The sequence below is a fragment of the Netta rufina genome (genome assembly GCF_964035555.1).
Source record: "Netta rufina genome assembly, chromosome: 8".
NCBI classification, from domain to species: domain Eukaryota; kingdom Metazoa; phylum Chordata; class Aves; order Anseriformes; family Anatidae; genus Netta; species Netta rufina.
Window position 1 is genome coordinate 8,264,082 of NC_140131.1, and position 18,859 is coordinate 8,282,940.

Below are 18,859 nucleotides of genomic sequence, written 5' to 3' on the forward strand. Positions count from 1 at the left end.
CTAGAAGCATCCTAACAAAAAGCTTCTATACCTGATGTTTTCTACTTTTCCTTACACCGAAAATAGTAGAACACCATTTCAGATGACTCCTCCAGCACTCTCCCTTGCTGGCCCTCATCAGAAATAGGAAATGCATTATCAAGCAAAATTAACCCACTGTGTATAAAAAGGGCATGTTATGGGGAACATATGGAGTTATGGGCAAAGGCTCACAGTGGATTGGTGTAAGTCAAAGCCAAGTGCATGGAATTCACTCAGGAGATAAACTCACTCTGATAGTCTCAGTGCATGCTTTTTCCCCTCTGCAGGGCGTGCTGCGGTGAACTTATGGGCAGTTGCTAACTTTTGCTGCTATAATCATCTAAAATTTGGGGGCTCAAAACACAAACCAGGAAGCCACTGGGTGAGCAGTCCTTCAGCTAGGAATTTGGACTTCTGGATGTAACTGGAAACCACAATAATAAAAAGTAGCTTGTATTCCTGTGTTGGCATCTAAATTGTTCTTCTTTCCAGGGATCCATTCTTGGCATCTCTGATGAGCCCTCTCATTACAGCCAACTGGTTAGAGAAGGAATGGTGGGAATTTCACTGACCTTCACATTATCATCATTGTTGTTGGCATTCACAGGGACCTGGGAGCTTTTACACATCCCACCATCTTTGTGAGCACAAAGCACATAGAAAATTGTGGTCCCAAAGAATGTGTTATCTAGTTGGCAAAAAAAGTCCATCACTGAAACCACAGAGGATGGTTGTAATTTTTAGGCAGAGGTGATTTGTTTTTCAATAAATTTCTGGTTCTGGGAAATACTGGACCTCTTAATGTAGTACCAACTAGCACACCTGTATGGTTTTGGCCTTCAGTTCAGACATCTTTTTCTCCCACAGGTCCATATGTCTCCCTTTATTGGTGACTTGGCCCAGTCCATTTTATCGGAGAGGCTCAATTCAGCCAAATGCCAGGTAAGGAGAGAAATCTTTCCCTGGCATCTCCTGCCAGTTCTGCCCTTCCCCTTTGGAACAGCTTTTCCCTCCTTTCAGTGGGGCATCTTACATGCACAGGGGAGCAATTCAGCTTAAGTCAAGAGGAGAAGGCTAGTCTTTTGCTGTCCATCCATCTCAGTGTCCAAGGAGGCCTCCTCTTCCACAGTTCTTGAAGGCTTTCTGGTAATCAGTGGGACCTTGTGCTTTTCCTCCTGGCATCAGCAACTTTCTCCTTTTATCACATTTGCTGCTGACTCCTTCCCGTCTGCTGCTCCTTGCAGCCGTCTGCCAAAACCAATATTCTCACAGCTGCCAGAGGCAGCTTAGACTGGCACGTCATAAAAGGCAGCAAGGGCCATATTTCCAGATTAAAATAAACCCAGCCACTTCAGCACCTTCTGACAATGTGTTTGACACGCCTGTGCTGTGCCCTCGCTCCTTGGCTCTGACAAGACACAGACATGACCACAGCAGCTCACATGGGCACCTTGCTCCCTCTCCATATGCCCACGAGAAGCGGTCTGTAGGATGACAAGTGCTGTAGACCTAGTCCTGCTCCTCCCTCACAGCAGCCTTCTTTCCTTAGGATTACAGAGCACTGTGGTTGAATACCAGACTTACACTGTTGTCTTTCGTAGGACTCCTAGCCTTGCCATGATTAGGTGGATCTACTGTCAACTAATTTATTAGTAATGCATCTTGTAATACATGTAATACATCTTGTTTTGGATGGAGGTTATCCTCTGTGTCCATATCCAGCTAGTACCAAAAGGGAAGGGAATCTGTACAGATTCCCAGCCAGCACTGCATACCTCTTTTCTGAGAAAAAATGATGAAACTGGCACAGCAGCCTGCAATTCCAGAGGACAGGAATTCCTAACCCAGGTGGTCCTTTCCCATTCTCCGTTCCAAAGAAAACTTTGGCTCATGAACAATGTCTAACAGGAAAGAAATTCAGTGCAAAACAAAAAGAGCAAATCCTGGGCAGAGCAGGATAAACGGAGTCTGAACCTTGCGCTTTGTGTAGGAAATATGCTCATAGGCTTTGAAGGCACTCCACGTTTTTACTTAGGTCAGTTGGTAAAGTAATTTGAAATTCTCTGGGGAAAGGTCCCAGGGCATGTGTTTATGGGTCACTGAGGGTGAAAGCTCTTAATTGCAGCGATAGGATAGCAATTGGCATTTACTGAAAAGTCGTAGTGCAAGGACATCAAGTCCCCACAGGTCCTTCCTTAGCACACTAAAAAGATTGGGGCTCACGGTGTGGCACACTAACTCCTTTTTTTGGATTGACAGTCATCTAGGGTTCTGTCTTCATCTGTTTCTACTTGACACGATGAAGCAGTTGGAGTGTTTTGGGGTAGATGCCAGACTGTGTTACTGCTTATTTTCCCATATTCCTACCTTACTGCAGGTCACCCCTTTGGCACACTACTCAGCTCACAGATCACATTACTTTCCCTCCCACCACCTTCCTTCACCCCATGCTCAGAAGCTGTCTTAGAATGCTTTAGATAGAGGTTAATTTATAGACTCTGTTAAACTTTATAGCCACCAGGAAGCCTCTGGACTGTTACCATCAGGAGGCTGGCATCAGGGCTGCTGATGAAAACCACTAGGTACTTCCTATCACAATACACACCAAACAGTTGCTGATGACCTTGCTGAACATTAATTATTGAAACTGAAGTCATTTTTTTCTCCATAGTCCTAGTGAGACTGTACTTTCAAAACAAGGCTTGAAATTTGGCTGGAAAACAGCTTTAGGTGTAGCCTTTTGAAGTCATATGAAAATCCACGCAAATTTGATTCAGTGAAGATAAAGACAAGAATAGAACTCAAGACAGAAGCTGTTTTTTGTTGTTGTATGTTTTTTTTTTTTTTTTTTTTTTTTTTTAAATATAGCAATGGTCAGGTATTATATTTAGGGACCTTCCTATCAGCCAAAGTTAGAAGTTAGTTCTAATCAAGAACTTTTTAAAGTCACTCTGAATCTGCTACCCCCTGGACTTCTTCATTTATGGGAAGAATCTTTGGGGATAAAGAACCTTCACCTCTAGAGCTGTGAAACACATTTTGTCCTGGGTAGCTGATTCATTCTACTGTCTTTATTAGCTGACACAAAGAATAGCACAAGTTTTTTAGTGGCTTTTAAATGATGCATATATATTGTCTGTGAGTAAAGAAGATTTATCTCACATCTAAGTTCCCCAGATTTTAAGACACAGTTGTAGAACCAATGAGATGACTCTGTCTAGAGGTGCCTGTGTCTCTGCATTGAGCACAGAAGGAGCTCAGACACTACTTAGATTGGATATCTAATTTTTGCATGGCTAAAGAGACTGCCAGTGTGAAAAAAAAAAAAGCCCTCATAAATCTTGGCTATGGAAGCTGAGAATATTATAGCTCCCAGTCTATCAGCTTCTACTTGTATGCTTCATTATCAATGTATATATATATATACACTTTTTTGTTGTTTGTTTTTGTTTTTATTACTTGAAGCTATTTCTTAATTTCTGAGTGAAATAATTCTCATGAGAAGGCAGGGCTTCATCTCATTCCAAAGTCTTCTCTAGGAGAGAATTGTTTTCTAAAGGAATTTTCTGCCAGGAAAACAAAGATAAAATATTGCCCATCAGCGTCGTACTCTGTATCAGCCAGGGTGTTCCTCATGGAAATTGATGTTCTGAGTTAGTTGTAATCTTGTATTCTTCTCAGCTGAACATTATCTCTAAAAAAGTATTCAGAGGAGGGTCTTTTTTTTTTTTTTTTTTTCCTAATTTTAGTTGCCTAAAAGGTAAGCAGTTAGTCAAATGGCTTATCTGAGTTCATTATGTGGTTAACACAAAGAGCAAAGTACCTCCAAACATGCAGTGATTTGTCTTATCTCATCCTAGACACCATTTCTCAGATAACAGTCACTCTATATAGGCCCATCCCTCTCTTTTATTCATTTTAGAAGACAACTTTTAGACAACTACAGTTACAGGAGACAAATCAGAGCTTCCTATGGCTGAAGGGTCCCAATGCCTCCAGTTATTCCTAAAATATGAATGAGAATTAATTGAGAACTGATAACACCTTTCATTTTGCTGGTAGAAAAATTTGTATTCTTTTCCACTCCGACATGGGATAAAATGCAAATTTCCCATGAGTCAGATTTGCTGTTTGTTTTTTTTTTTTTTTTTTCTCCCATCCATCGCTATTTTTAATGCTGTGATGCTAGATGTGTACAAGAAGGAAAGTTTGCCAAAAACATCAGCTCTTCCATACCAGCACGACAGATACAATATATGTAATACAGATGGAAGACAGCAGAGCGTGGACACTTTTATAGCATGAAGATTCTCAGCACTGTCAAAAGCAGAGTGCAAAAACAATAGGCTTGACTTTCTTCCCATCTGTCCTGGTGTAAATCAGATATAAATCCAGGAGAGATGCACCTCCATAAAACCAAGAGCCGAGAATAACTAAGACCTGGACCCATCTCACCTCCTAATCCCTGCAATAATTCAAGTTAACACCATGTTACAGATCTACTTTTATGAAAGGCAAGAGGAGAACTGGGCTTAAAGTTTTATGTAGAAACTGAATCTTTTCATAAATTCCTGTCCTCCTTTTTGTATGCTTACAGCTTCTGAAACTTAACAAACCTAAGTTAAAAAAATCTAGATTTTCTTTCAGGTGAAAGCTGTACCACCTTCACAACCAAACACATAATCCAACCTGCTGTCCAGGTTCCTCCCTAACTTCCGTTTCTCATTCTCCCCCAAAACTACAAAAATATCTTTCTGATCCTCAGACTGTTACAATTCTTAACCTACCAGAGATAACATGGCAAATTTATCAGGAGCAATGTGAAAAGAGATGACTGAGAAGGAGAGGAATAGGTTTCTGTGAAATCAGGACTGGTCTGCAGAAGACGAACAAAATAATTATTCACGCTCTTCTAACACAAGAATAGGAAAGAATGAAACAAACCGCAAAGTTAAAGACAAAGGAAAAAAAAAAAGTGGTTCTTCATAGAGCGTGTAGTTAAATTGTGTGGAAATGCTTGCCACAGGAGATTGTGGAGAACAAATATTTGTAACAGCTTAAAAAGTTTCAAGGGAAAAAAAAAAAATCTATTAAGAAATGTTAAATGTTCCAGCACAGGAACTCTGAACCACATTATGCCAAAGCTGGAGAGGTATTCTGTGGAAATATCCTTACACCTGCTCTCTGACCCATTATCCAGGACATTCAGTATAGGCTGACTTGAAAAAAAAAAAAAAAAAAAAAAAAAAAAAAAAGGATGGACTTGGGCCTGCCTGCACATGGTTGTTCTTGTGTCAATGCATGGGATGAGACCTGCTGGTGCAACGTCTGATTCTCTTGATCCAGGGATGGGTATGACTACAGGATCCATATGTTCTTCCAGAAATTACTCTTGACTTGTGCTCATCTCCAGATGTCTGGCATTGGATGTTGCCTACCCAGCAAGACAGTTATAGGAGACCTGGCTGTGTCTCAGGTTCACATGGTAGCTTCCTTCCTTCTTGATCCTGTCAGTCCCACATCCTGCTCTCAGCTGCACCAGTGACTCAAAACTCTTGACAATCCTTCAAGGCTGTGGTCCAGATCCTCAGCATTTAATAATTATGCTATCCAAGCCATTTCAATTGTGGATAAAGAAAGAACAAAGTGAAATCTGCACTCAGAGCCCAGCTGAACACATAATAGAGAGTTTTTACAGCCTAACCCCAATGGGGCATTGCAAACCCTGGTTGACTCAACAAGCCAGAAGATATTCTCCACAGGAGACAATGCGGTTCTGGTATACAACCCATCTGGATCAACACAGAAGGAAACAAGGCAGATGAGAAGAAATATGTGGGACACAGCTAGAGGAGGAAGGCATAAAAACTGGCCATAACAGGACTACAGCAAATTTCCAAGAAATACAACATCATGAAAATGAAATCCTTCTTGATAGAGAGTAGAGCACAGGGCTGGATAGCTATGGATCTATGCATGCTGGGGAGAGGGCCAGATGAGTGAGTTCACAATGCCTGAAATCAGGCAGCTGTTAAGTGTTGTGTGTGACAAACCCTTTGCAGAGAGTTAATGAGGTCGCTAGCATTAATAAAAATATTGTCTCATAATAAATTTAATGAAATAATAAAAATAATTAGAAATGGCCTGGCTTGTAAGAGTTTGTATCTGAACTTCCTCGCAGTTCAGGTCTGTTTAGATTGAAGGCTTTTGACTTGGCCCATTACAGAGGCAGAAGTGAGGAAGGAAACCGGAATTCAGATCTATTCTCTGCCTTTTACATGGTCGGGTGTGTTTTCAAGGCAGTCATTAGCCTGTTCCATTTCTCAATTTTTACGAAGCAGATGCTGAATTTGTACCACAAGTACAACAGCTACAAGTTCCATGGGTTTGAATCTGTTTAAATGTTAAGTATTTAGATTCTGTGACACTGGTCTAAAGCACTGCAAGCTCATTTTGATATCCTGATGTGTATTTGCTAAAGACCTTTCCTGCAGCGTCAGTTTGGGAATCTGTGTGGAAAGAAGACTTAATAAACTGGATCCTGAGGGGAGATATATTTTTACAGCATGTTCATCTTCTGCTGTAAAAGAACCTGCATAGAGGCAGGTGACACTGACAGAAGGCACTTGACTGCCTTTACTCCAGATGTTTGAATTACACCATGTAAAGACGACAACAATTTTAATGTAGCTGAAATAATAAGTTCTAGGTGTCTAAATTAGACACGCTAGATATTGCCCTGCTTTAATACTTTTATGATGCTCTGCAGTGAATTACACATGAGTTGAGTGACTCAGTACAATAGTTACTTCTTGGAAACCAAAGTGATGTTTCACACATGATACAGCTGAGACTGGAGTTAAGGATAGGAACTGCGTGCCATTCCCCAGTCTGTGCTCTGCCAAAAAGTCTGTGCAGTCATGGCAATCCTTTCTGGTGTTACTATCTAGGTATCATTATCATATATGGGTAGGCTGAGAATCAGACATTTTAGGAAACATCACGATAATCAAGATTTGAGAAGAGGCCAGCTGAATTATACACTGTACACTTCAGCCCACTGCAAGTGGACGTGTTATATGCACAGCCATCTTCACCTAATAATTGATTTCAAACTAATCATTGATCCATTCAGTACATGTGCTTCCTTTTCCAGGTACTAGCACAACCTGCCTCATCCTACATCTGAAATATGGGCTTCCTTTTATGTCTGATCAAGTCTTGGAGGCCTGGGCTCCCAGGGCAAGAAAGCTGCTTCCAGATTTTTGATGAAACAATTGGATTAAAAAAAAAAAAAAAAAAAAAGAAAAAAAAAAGAAAGAAATCATTAACACCTCAGCACAATGACTTCTGTACCTTGCTGGTTTTAAGAAAAAACACTCAACTAAGGCCAAAGGTACACATCCAAAATCATCGGAAGGCAATGGGAATTGTTTCATACATTAACTCAAAGGTGCCGTGTGTCAAAATCTGAAGTATGCAGTGGAGAAATCAGCACACTTGTACACAAATGAGACCTTTCTCAGGCAATAGCACTCTCTTCACAGAACTGCGTTGCTCCCTTTTACTTACATAACTTCTATTACTGATCCTTATTGGCTGTATAATCCCACAACATAAACCCTGCTGACATCTGCTTTCACATTCAGAAGTACCTACCTTGGCAAGAACAGTGGAATTATGGGATGCTGTCAAATTCAAACACAAAGAAAGTAAATTATTCCATTTATAAGACCCACGAGCACCAAGGACAGCAAAGGAAGAGCTGCGTTGTCTGCAGGCTGGCAGGGAAGCAGGGCTAGGCCCCCAGTCTTACAGAGAGCCCATGTATGAGGACTGCTTCAAAGCAGAAGGATGCAACCCAAGCCAATGTTCTGCAGATTTAAAACTCTGTACCACCTGTCTCAAGCCAGGGAGCTGTTATATCATTGAATAGAGCACTTTTTCTCATGCATGGAACACATGTTTACTTTGCCACATCATTTGTAAGTCTCCAGTAACAGTGTAAGATTTTTTTTTTTTTTTTTTTATCTCCAAACTTTTTTTTCCATGTTGGGTTTTCGACAAGGTAAATGAAAAAGCGATCTTGCTCAGCTGAGTTACGGAGTATAACTTCAAGAGCATTCTTTCATTTCCAACCTTCTGTTGCTCTTGACATAAATCTTGGGAGCTGGACTACTTAAAAAGCAGCAGGACACCTCAGTCAACATTTCCTATTCTTTCCTTTCAAAATATTCTTGTTTTCATTATAAGGTACTCTCAAAAAGGGAAAGTTTTATTATTTTTTTTTTCTTCAGTGCTTCAAATAAGAGGAGATCAAGAGCAAAACCAGTCAGAAATAACCCATAGCCACTGAAAGTGATCTATTGAGTCGTGCTACATGTTGCATGTGTGTGTTTAACATCGTTGCTACTATGGGATTTTTTAGTACTCTTTCTTCCCCCTCTTCCAAGTGCTGATGGAGTTTTAAGATTCCAAGGCTAAGATATTTTAAACTCTAGTATTAACTGTATGTTTCCTCTGGGATATCCTAGGTAAACTAAATGCTGATTTTCTTGGCATACTCTGCTAAGATTTTATTGGTATCAACATTTTCTGTGTCTCAGGTCACATGGCAGCAAAGTTCCTCTCGAAAGTTCAACAAAACTTATATTAAAAAACAGACATTCCTCCCTCATCTTAAACCATTATAAGTTAGGCTCTATTTGGAAAAAATAGGGGTTATTGTGATGTGTTTGTCTGTATACATGAGCCAAACATGAGAAGATACAGCCCAGGTCTCCGGAGATCACAGCATTAGCAGGAAACAAAATATAGAAGAAACTTATCCTTCTAAAAAATATTGTTATGCATACATAGATATGCTTATGTGTGTGAATATATACACATCAGTCAAAACATGACTAAATAGTATCAAGGTAAAAATCCTGCAGGAAGGGTATGACAGAGATCTGCAGTGTCACCCTTTTGTCATGCTCCCAGACTGCATTCAGCACAGCTGTAAAACCAGACTACAGAAGGCAATTTCAAATGTAGTGTCTATCCTGTGGACGTGCATATTCACGTACACATTTCCTGACATTTATATGTATCTGTGTCTTGTTCTGAGAAGACCTACCTACCCTTCAGTAAGACATCTTACCAGCTCTCACAGTTGTCATCACTGAGCTTTCCAAAGCCTTTGTGATTTTTGCAGCCAACAATTGGGTTGCTATTTTTGGTAGGTTTTATGGTATCATAAGCTATCATGCCATGAATCAAAATAAAGGCATAACTACTAACAAGCACCCACGTGCATGTGGCTTCCAGTGTTCAGAAAGGGTAGGAAGGAAACCCAGTGACTTCTTCTGTTGGGAACAGTCTGTGGGAGGCAGGACTGGGGGCTGAATCCAGGCATAAATCTGTTCTCAGTTAGGTGGGAATTCTCAATCCTTGCAGAGCCTTTGAATCTTTCAATAAGAACATTTCACAGGGATGATATTGTTTAGAAGTAATTAGCAGATTTGGAAAAAAACAGCACAATAACAACAACAACAACAAAAAAAAACAACTAAATAAAGCATTTTAGCAAGAAAATACAGGCATTAATGGGAATATATTTGACTATGTAAACTATCGCTCTTGGAATAGATTTTGAGTTTTGAGGCCCAACTATAAATACTTTACACACAGCTTTCCGTATAATCAACTTTCAGCTGGGGCCTGGGTGAATAACTGATCTGTTTCAGCTCACCTTCCCATCTGCTCAGCTCTGCCAGTGCTGTCTGCCTCAACATCCTGCTCTGCTGTTTATCTAAAAACACGGGCATTCACGAGACCCAGTCAGGCCCTTTGAGAAGGCCCAGTCTTTCAAGGATGCCTTCAGCTAAGCTGGGAAAGACTGTTTAGAGATGACACAGTATTTCATTGGAAAGAGGAAATTTTGGAGGCCAGATAAGCCTGACTGCTAGAAATTAATTTATAGCTGCTGGTAGAGGAAGCACAAAGGTGATAATCCATGGTGGGGAAAAGGAAATTTATTATATTTAACGTTATCTGTTATAAATGTGTAAGTCATACATACTTCTCACTCCTGTGGCCAACGTCTTGGTATAGGGTAAAAGCTCTTATTGAATGTTCTTTGGGAAAGGGGCTCCTTAGAGATTCATGCAGCAGAAAAATATCTAATGAATTTGTTACAACTGCAACAATATCACAGCAGAAGAAAGCTCTATCTAGGAATTTTTCATACAGAGGTTTGAAGGACTTCCTAGAAGGAAGAGATTTAAAGGTTATGAAGGAATTCTCATAGTCAATCTTCACAATTTGTCATGTTCACAATTAAACCTCATGTGCATAACAATCTCAGATGAACAACAGAAACCACACTAACACTGATCAGCAAGATCTCTCAATGCCCTGCATTATATTCTGCTGTAATGCAAGTTGTTCTAGGTTTACTTCCAAGTGTCAGACCCTTCTACAGAACTGGATGCCTGTGTCTAGACTGCCTCTCACATGGGGAGATCTCTCATCTGTGCTCAGAAGTGCTTTAAAGGTGTGGTGTCCCCATGTGCTCACAGAGTGCTCCCTAGAGCATCGACCCTTTGGAAGTTTCTGTTGGAACAGTAATTGAGGAAATCGCGAGGCTGCGTTATTTATGGAGATCATCTGGTCTCACAGTTCACTATGCAATATGGAAACAACATGTAGCTGGATATCAAAGGCCATGACAGCTGCAGAGGGCCACATCTTTTTCCAATATCACTGCTTTGAGGGGGGGAAAACGTCTCCTCTCTGAGCTCTTCTGGATCACTGATTTGACTCAGAGCCTGCAAGGAAGGTCTGCAAATCAAAAGGTATCAGTGAATGGTTTGTGAGTTATTTTGTGAACAAAGTACAGATCATTAAAACCAAGTTCCCTTCTGTTTCTAATCACTTCTCCCTTAATTTAATCCCTTTCCAGTAAGGGAAAATACAGAATGAGCGAATGGTAGAGTCTACAGAGTGGTGGCCACGAAGGTGAGACATAGAGCAGTTGATTTTGGTCAGTCTTGGACTAGACTCAAGGCTAACTGTGTCACTGACAAAATGCAGGTAGGTTTGAACTCAGCATATTCCTTACCATGTAGGGAATGTGATTAAAAATGGTAGGAGCAACGCAGATCTGAAGAAATCCAACAATCTGATTTGAATCGCATCAGTCTCTAATTTGATGTTTCTAAATATGATTGCTGGAAAAAGCAGTGAACTTGGCAATTAGCTCGTGTTGCCCATGGCAAAGAAGCCGCACCCTTGAGATGCATCATCTGGAGTTCTGCTGTCTTCATAGTTTGAGTCTACATAGTACAAAGGCAAGGCCTGGCAAGTTGATGAGAAAGTAAAGGAAGGCCTGTGGCATACCCACAGGGCCACAAGCCTGCCTAAATTTCTGAGCATATCCCTTTCATTGAAAGAGCAGCAAAAGGAGAGTCACTCATTTCTCAGACAATTTTGAGAAGACAGTTCCAAAGAGATCCTCTATTCCATAGCACTGGTAAAATGGGCCAAAATTTACTTCAGGTTTTTCTTTTTCTTTCACTTTGGCAGCTTTCTTTTCCATAAAGATATGGACAAAGTTTGTGTACGTTGCTGCAGAGCAGACAGAAGACATGCTGTCCCTTTTGTTTGCTTATTCCTTCTGGACTATGCCAAAAGAAGATATGGAACTTATTACTTCACAAATTCTTCCCTGAAAAAGTACTTGACTGTTGCTGGAATATGACTGCTTGGCTTCCTAGGCTGTCAATTCTGATTTAGCAGTTCTGTGCTCTCTGTTCTGTTCCACAATCTACGCAAAGGGAGCAGCAGAAAACATGGTAGCACACATACAATGAAGCTGATGCTGATGGTAGGATGGAATCACATTCCACATACTGAAGTTTGTCTGATTTCTTGGTAGAAGAATTACTAGAAAAAGAAAGATTTACTACTCATCCACCTTTATTTCTGTACCTCTGTTCTCATCATAGATATTTGTGCCCTGGTGGGTATTTTTCAGTGCTTTGTTTATCTCAAAGTCTGCAAAGAGAAGTTTTCCACTTCTCTGAGACTTTTCCACTCAAGATAATCCACTTAAATTATCCTACATCACCATAGTTTCTTTTCATTAACTGATTCTACTTCCTCTGACAAAGTGAAATAATTCTTTTCTTATCGGATTTTTATTTTACATCTCATACAAGGAGGAGGAGCTGCATGTATGTGCTGTCCCATCTTCATTCAGCATTTTTTCTTGACCTATCCAAAAAACATTAGTGTTGATAGCATCTTATTTCCATGTGGTCTTTTCTATGTTGTCTCAGCCACATTTATGTGCTCTTGGCCACACACCATGCAACAGCAGTGGTGAATGTATTATAAGACAGACAGAGGTGGAAGCAGAAGGATTAAAAAAATAAATGAAATGGAACTGTAGATAAATTTGACGTCCCAACATTTCCTTATACCTCAGCAGATGCATTTATTATTTGTACATTTCCAGCAGTGTAGAAAATGCCTTTTCCACATTCCCTGCATTGAAGGGAGGATAGTTTGAGTAGTGAAGAGTATCCCAACATAATTTGTAGAGATCAGACTTCCAGCTCTGAAACCTCCAAGCCACAAATGTCATGTGTCTACAGTTACCATGCCTAGGGAACAGAATATGTTGCTCTCAACCAACTTCAGATTGGATGTAAAGCCCATGTTATGGTCATCCAGTCTAGAAACAATGAAGGTTTCAATCAGTGATGTGTGCAATGCTAAAGTAGTCAGCAGTCTCAACAGGCTGGATGAGAAACAGATATTTCTGTCTAAAAGGAACTCTGTGTTCAGACATCTCCAGTTTCTCCAAGTTAGAGAGCTCGAACCTAAATCTGCTACAGTATATGACCACAGATCTTCTTGCTAACCTCAGAGTGCTTTTGGATGGACAGTGCTAGCTTTGAAGCTGGCCAAAGCGTGAAAACTTTGCAAGAAGCAGGGCAGCTTCCAGCAGGAGTTAAAAGCAGTTAATGGCAGCCCTTCTCCTGACAGCAGAATGGGACTAACCACCATTAGTCACACTTGCAGAACAATTAATACATTTTTCCTTTGCTAAACAAATGCAATTTGAAAGATTAAACCATATAAAAGGGTGGAGGGGGTTTAAACACATGCCAGTTGTTTTTAATTTCTGTCTCCAGATGGCAGCAAGTACAGAATGAGGCTGTTTCTCGGTGTGAACATGAATCTCCATCTGCAGCCTCTGTATGCCACAAAGCCTGTGACTCATTCAACTGCTCTGCGCTGGCTGGGCTACTGCTGGGTTTGCATAACAATGCTGTCTCAGGACTGGGTCCTCAAATGCTCCATCAGACAGCCCCAGATATGCACGTGATTAAGCCAGGAGAAAGCAGATCTAAGCACAGTAGGGATCTTGAACAAAATCTGACAAAAGCCTCTGAGTTCAGGATGCAGTTTCTCTTCCTGAAAGCCTATCTGCCCCTAAAGCTCTTAGAAAAATATCCAACACTACCAAATGACCTGCCATTCTCTGAAGTCTTGAAACCTTCTCACCTGCACGAGGGATGCTTTCATACCAGTAGAACCACCAGATGCAGGTAGTGATAACAGCTCTTCTAATGCATTCCCAATACTCTATGTAGTGAAACAGCCCATAACCATGATGTCAGGGTGCAAGGCTCTATTCAAGTACGTTTGTCACTTCCACAGTAGCAGTTTGGACACCTGTCTCTGTGTTGGTGAACTCTGCTGAAATCCCACAGTGGAAGGAATCAAACATCATCTGGTGCCTGTGGGAATTCATGCTCTGGTCGGTTTTACAAGGCTCTGAATATATAAGACTGAATTTATAGAGTTTTCTTATTGCTGTTTTCTCAGCATAGTGGCTCCCTCTGTAAGCAGGAACTCAAGCAAACAACTAGAGCATTAGAAGTTATTGTATTTATCTGGTTCTGAAGTTATCAAGAAACTGTGAGGCAGAAAAAAAAAAAAGTATCCTCTCAGGAGACAGAGATTAGACTTCAAGTCAGTGCTACAACCAGCTGTTTTAAAAGCCCCCAAAAGAACGTAACTACTTAAAAATGACTCGGTTGATGAAACTGCGCCATATGAATTAGTTGGTGGGATTAAGAAGACAAGAACAATGATGAAGGAGTGAGTAGCCATATCAGCTCAGCTCTAAATATTCAGCTCCAAAAGGGGGGGCAGGCAAGACAGATCATGGATGCCTGTGATTTCCAAGCGATCCATGAATGTTTATTGGGACGTCATGTCTGACCCGGGAGTGGGATGCTAGCCAATCTGTATTAAAAGATACTCTTATACTCCTAGCATAGTTTTGTGGTGAGTAGAATATGCTGCATATATATTTTATGTTTCAGGTTGCAGGGCTCTGTGTGGGAGTTTTATATAATGTCTTTCAATATTTATTTGGTTAAGCTTTACAATTATGATCCTCAGAGAAAATGATTCTCAGATGCTGGATCCTGGCTGCATAATTTGAGTGAGATTATGCACACACACACGGACAATCTCTTACTCGTACACAACAGCCTCTCTATCATGCACCCTTCTCCAGCCCTCCACTTCTGAGCATCTCCAATGACATGTTTATCCTCACAGCCACCACATGGGTAAAGCAGTGACACTCTCCCCATGACAGACTGATACACAGACACGTTGACCTAGCTGCAGACAGTGCCTACCATTAAGTGTCACCCTAGGGACTGCGTGGTTGGCAAAGAAAGACTGGCATGGCCAGAAGGTGCCCAAGCCCACTGAAGACCTGATCTGCCTGTGGAAGGCAGAACCTGCCAAGAACTTTTACCATCTCCCAGCAGGACCAGTAAAGCGCAGAAGTGTCAGCAGCTGATGTCAACATAACTATGCCCAGACACAGTTGAAGTCACCACAATACATGAATTCATTTTCCAGACTTCTTTGCAATTTTGTCTTCACTGCAAGGAAGTGAAGACAATCCCCATCTACAATGCCAATTTGTACCAGAGAACATGAGAACAAATGAGAAAATAGCCGGCACAACTTTTCTAGAGCACTTGAGAAGACAACCTAAAGGTGCATACAGTTTAAAAAACAAAAGTTCAAACTGGAAAGATTAAGGAAGAAGAGGGACTATGTTGGCTGATCATATAGGGCCTGGGAAAACAAAGACTGGTGGAACAATTAACTTTGTTAAATACTTACTGTTCTGTATGTTTCAGTGCAGTGGGAAAGCGGATGTTCTCCAAAGCAAAGACCCTTTGCCCCCCTTACTATTCCAGGCCAGAGAAACTGAAACAATTTGCTGGCAGAATAATGGTCTGCAAGTCCTCCATCAGTAATGCAGAAATACCAAACATATTTCAGTCATTATCCTAGCATGTTAATCTGCTCCTTCTTGTTTTTCTGCAGTATAAAGCTAGCATCATCACAATGGTGTTCAATGGAAAAAGGCTGCAGTGTTGTGTGCTTCACCCCATTGTCTCTTCAATATGGAATTCTTATTTCTGAGCTCTTCATAAATTATTTAAATGAAATTAAATTAATAAAAGTCTATGCTTATACTTCTTTCTTCCATATAAAAATGTACCCAGACTTATACCTTTCTTTAATATCTCTTTATATCTCCTCCATATCATTGTGGGTGCATGCACAATAAAGCTGGCTAGTGCTTAAGAGATTAAACTGAGCATGGACTGGGCTTGCTGCTTGGTTGTTGAATCAGCTCGGGTGAATGATGAGACAGACGTGTTCCACACAGACCACCAAAACCTCAGTGGCATGGAACAAGCCTGGGCAGGCAAGCATGTGGGTCTGGGCACACTAGTGAGAACAATAATGTCTTTACTGTTCACATGTAATCAAAGCAGCCAAAGATCTGTCAGCACAGTAATTCTCATTAAGCACGAGCATTTGCCAATGGTGAGTGGAACCTGGCATCTCCCAGACAGAAGGATATGTGCAGACAGTGTGTGCTGCACACACACACTCAGCCTGAGGTTTCTGGGAAATGTCAAGCCATACTTGGTGTAGGCCCTTAAGACCAACATGTTTGGTTTGCACAGGGCTTACTGAACACTTCCAGGAAGCACAGAGCTGTGGACACCAGAAATGGTTGGAATTTTCAGGTGTAATAGGGATATGATCCACAGATTTCCTTTGAACACTGAACAGTAGCTCTCTGCTCTTCTTTCTGGATAAGGAAATCCTAGACAAATATCAAAAATTCTCCAATTCCACCAAGACCAAGTAGAAAACAAGGGCATGTCTATGAAAAGACAATTGTAAAATTACCTTAAGCAATTGCACAGACGCTAGGGATGGATAAAAGTCAGAGACTAATCACAACTATGTTGTGTGACATTTCCTCCTGCATTCCTATGTGGGTAGGAGGGAAAAGGAGAAATCAAATATCCTGAAGTTGAGTTTAGGTCACATCAGGACTTTTCAGGGTTAATAGGAACCGGTATTTCTGTGATGCCAGGGAAAACTATTTCAGACCTATCAACTCTGCCAAAAGGAGCAAAATCAATCAAACATTTGAGTTCCTGTGTAGGAAGTAAAAATAATTATTCTGTTATTTATTACTGTAAAAAAGTTTCATTTCAGCCAAAATGTCTGAAAAAAAAAAAAAAAGCATTCAAATTTTATGCATTTGTGGCTGTAGGAGGATTTGAGTTGGACGGTTTAAATGAGTCCCTGTGTGTGTGTATAAATGTCACAACACGCCAAATAAACAAGGGTCTGAGGAGTCTGAATAGGACTGCATTTGAACTTTGGGAAAATTCAGATTCATGCCCTGGTTGTACTTTGGCACAGCAAACTGAGCCAAAGCCCTTACCCAAACACACCCAGGATTGTGAAAAGTTCAGTCCTGCATCCAGTCTCTGCTTCCATGTCTGTTGCTGCTCTAAGCAAGTATGAAATGGACCACATTGGCTTCTTGTGTGTCACAGATGGACCAACATTTTCTGCTTCAATTTGGCAGTACTTCATGTAGCAGCTCCATAATGAGCTGTGTATACAGCAGTGGTCAAAAGAAAAATTAAAGGAGTTTATTTTCCATTCCAAATGGAGTACTTCCTGAGAAAAACAAAGTCTTTTTGAACATTTAAATCTGCATGGTGACCTACATTGCTCTATGTTTTATATTGCCAAGAGGGAAGCCAGGAACTGATTCCCAATCTCATTTTTTCCTTCCTACACCATTGGACATTGAGAGAAACACTTCACTGGTGATGTGCACATCCCAGTGCTCAATAGTGTCTCCTCTGAATAATGAGGCATCTCCTGTTTTTCTTGTAGTTTTTTTTTTCCTTTAGCATTGTCTTTGCAGGTAGAATACCTCCAGCTGCTGCTAGCGGCTATCATCTTCTAACAAAGCAGTCTAGAAAATAATGATTTCCCCACCAGTTAGCTGAACAGTCATATAGGTTAATAGGAAAATCATATTATAGCAACCAAATTCTGCCAAATGGTTCAATAAACACGGGTGACAACACAACTCCCTGTTACTTCTATGAAGAGGTAACATGTAGATCCTCTGGGTATCATCCTCACTCTGCTGGATGGGACTTTGCCATGTAAACATTCAAAAAGCATGAGAGTCACTCACTTTCCTCAGTTGTGGAAGATCACTAGTCCAAGATCGGATCTTGTCTTAAGGGAAGATTCCTCCAAAGTGGAGTTCCACATGAGATGGGTTCCCTAATGATGGAAGGACTCTTGGCTGCTGCTTTTCTAAGATAGACCTAGAGAAGCCACAGTGAGCTATAAAGGAGACTACTGAAGAATGCTTTACAAGGCCCATTTTCACAATGATGGCTACCTCCAAGACTACGTAGTTGGAAGTGTTTATTCACCTTCCTGAAAACCATGGCTGTCTTGACAATTTGCTCCAGTTCTGCATGCAATGATCTTTTGGTTATGTTATGGGTGACCCTTTACACTGTATTTAATGACTTTATGGGAAGCTGGGAAAACATCCAATCATTCATAGCTGAAATATTGCACTTTGGATTTGGTACCAATACAAGCAACCTTGTACTTTATAAAACTGACTGGGAACTGGTCCCCCACCCCCTTTACTTTTCCAAGAACTACAGCCACCACAATAAAGTAGCAGTAGAATTTATGATCATTTACAGTAAGTGGAAACAAAGCACTTCTGGTATCCCATCCCTGGTGCTAGCTATTTTGCTTAAAGCATTGGAAGTCCCATGAAATGCTTCACGAACAATCTCATGCAAGTAGCTACCAGGCCTTTTGAGCTTCTCGGACCTGTCCAGAAAGCCAGTCACAAAAACCTCTTCACAGTAACAAAATAAGACACATTAGCTCAAATCAAGTCACCAAGAAAGGTGGCACTGCTGCCTCAAGGCCTATAAAGATCCTCTCCCGGTGATTCTTTCACTTCTTTACTATCAGGATTTTTACAGAAGTCACTCTTCATGGGTAAGGTTCTCTCGCACATCCAAAAAAACTCCTGACAAAAGCAGAAGAAACTTTCAAGTAACCTGGACAGAGATGAAAGAGGATGCTTTTTTCATTGCAGAAAGAACTGAGAGAGGGAGATCTTCCCAGCCTGAGCAATAGATCTGCAATTTAAGTTAAGACAAACACAGCTCCCAGCCCATCGCTCCAGTATCTGGACTGTTTTGAAAAGAAGGAGATGTTATGCCTGTCAACCTGCCCAGAAATCCTTTAGCTGGCAAAAATAAACTGAAACCAAGACTGTCAAAAGCCAAAAAGGAATATTTTGCAAATGCTTCATGGGTGCTGGGACTGGGGAGGGAAAGAATTCCTAGAAAACAGTTGGAAAAACAGGCTGGCCACT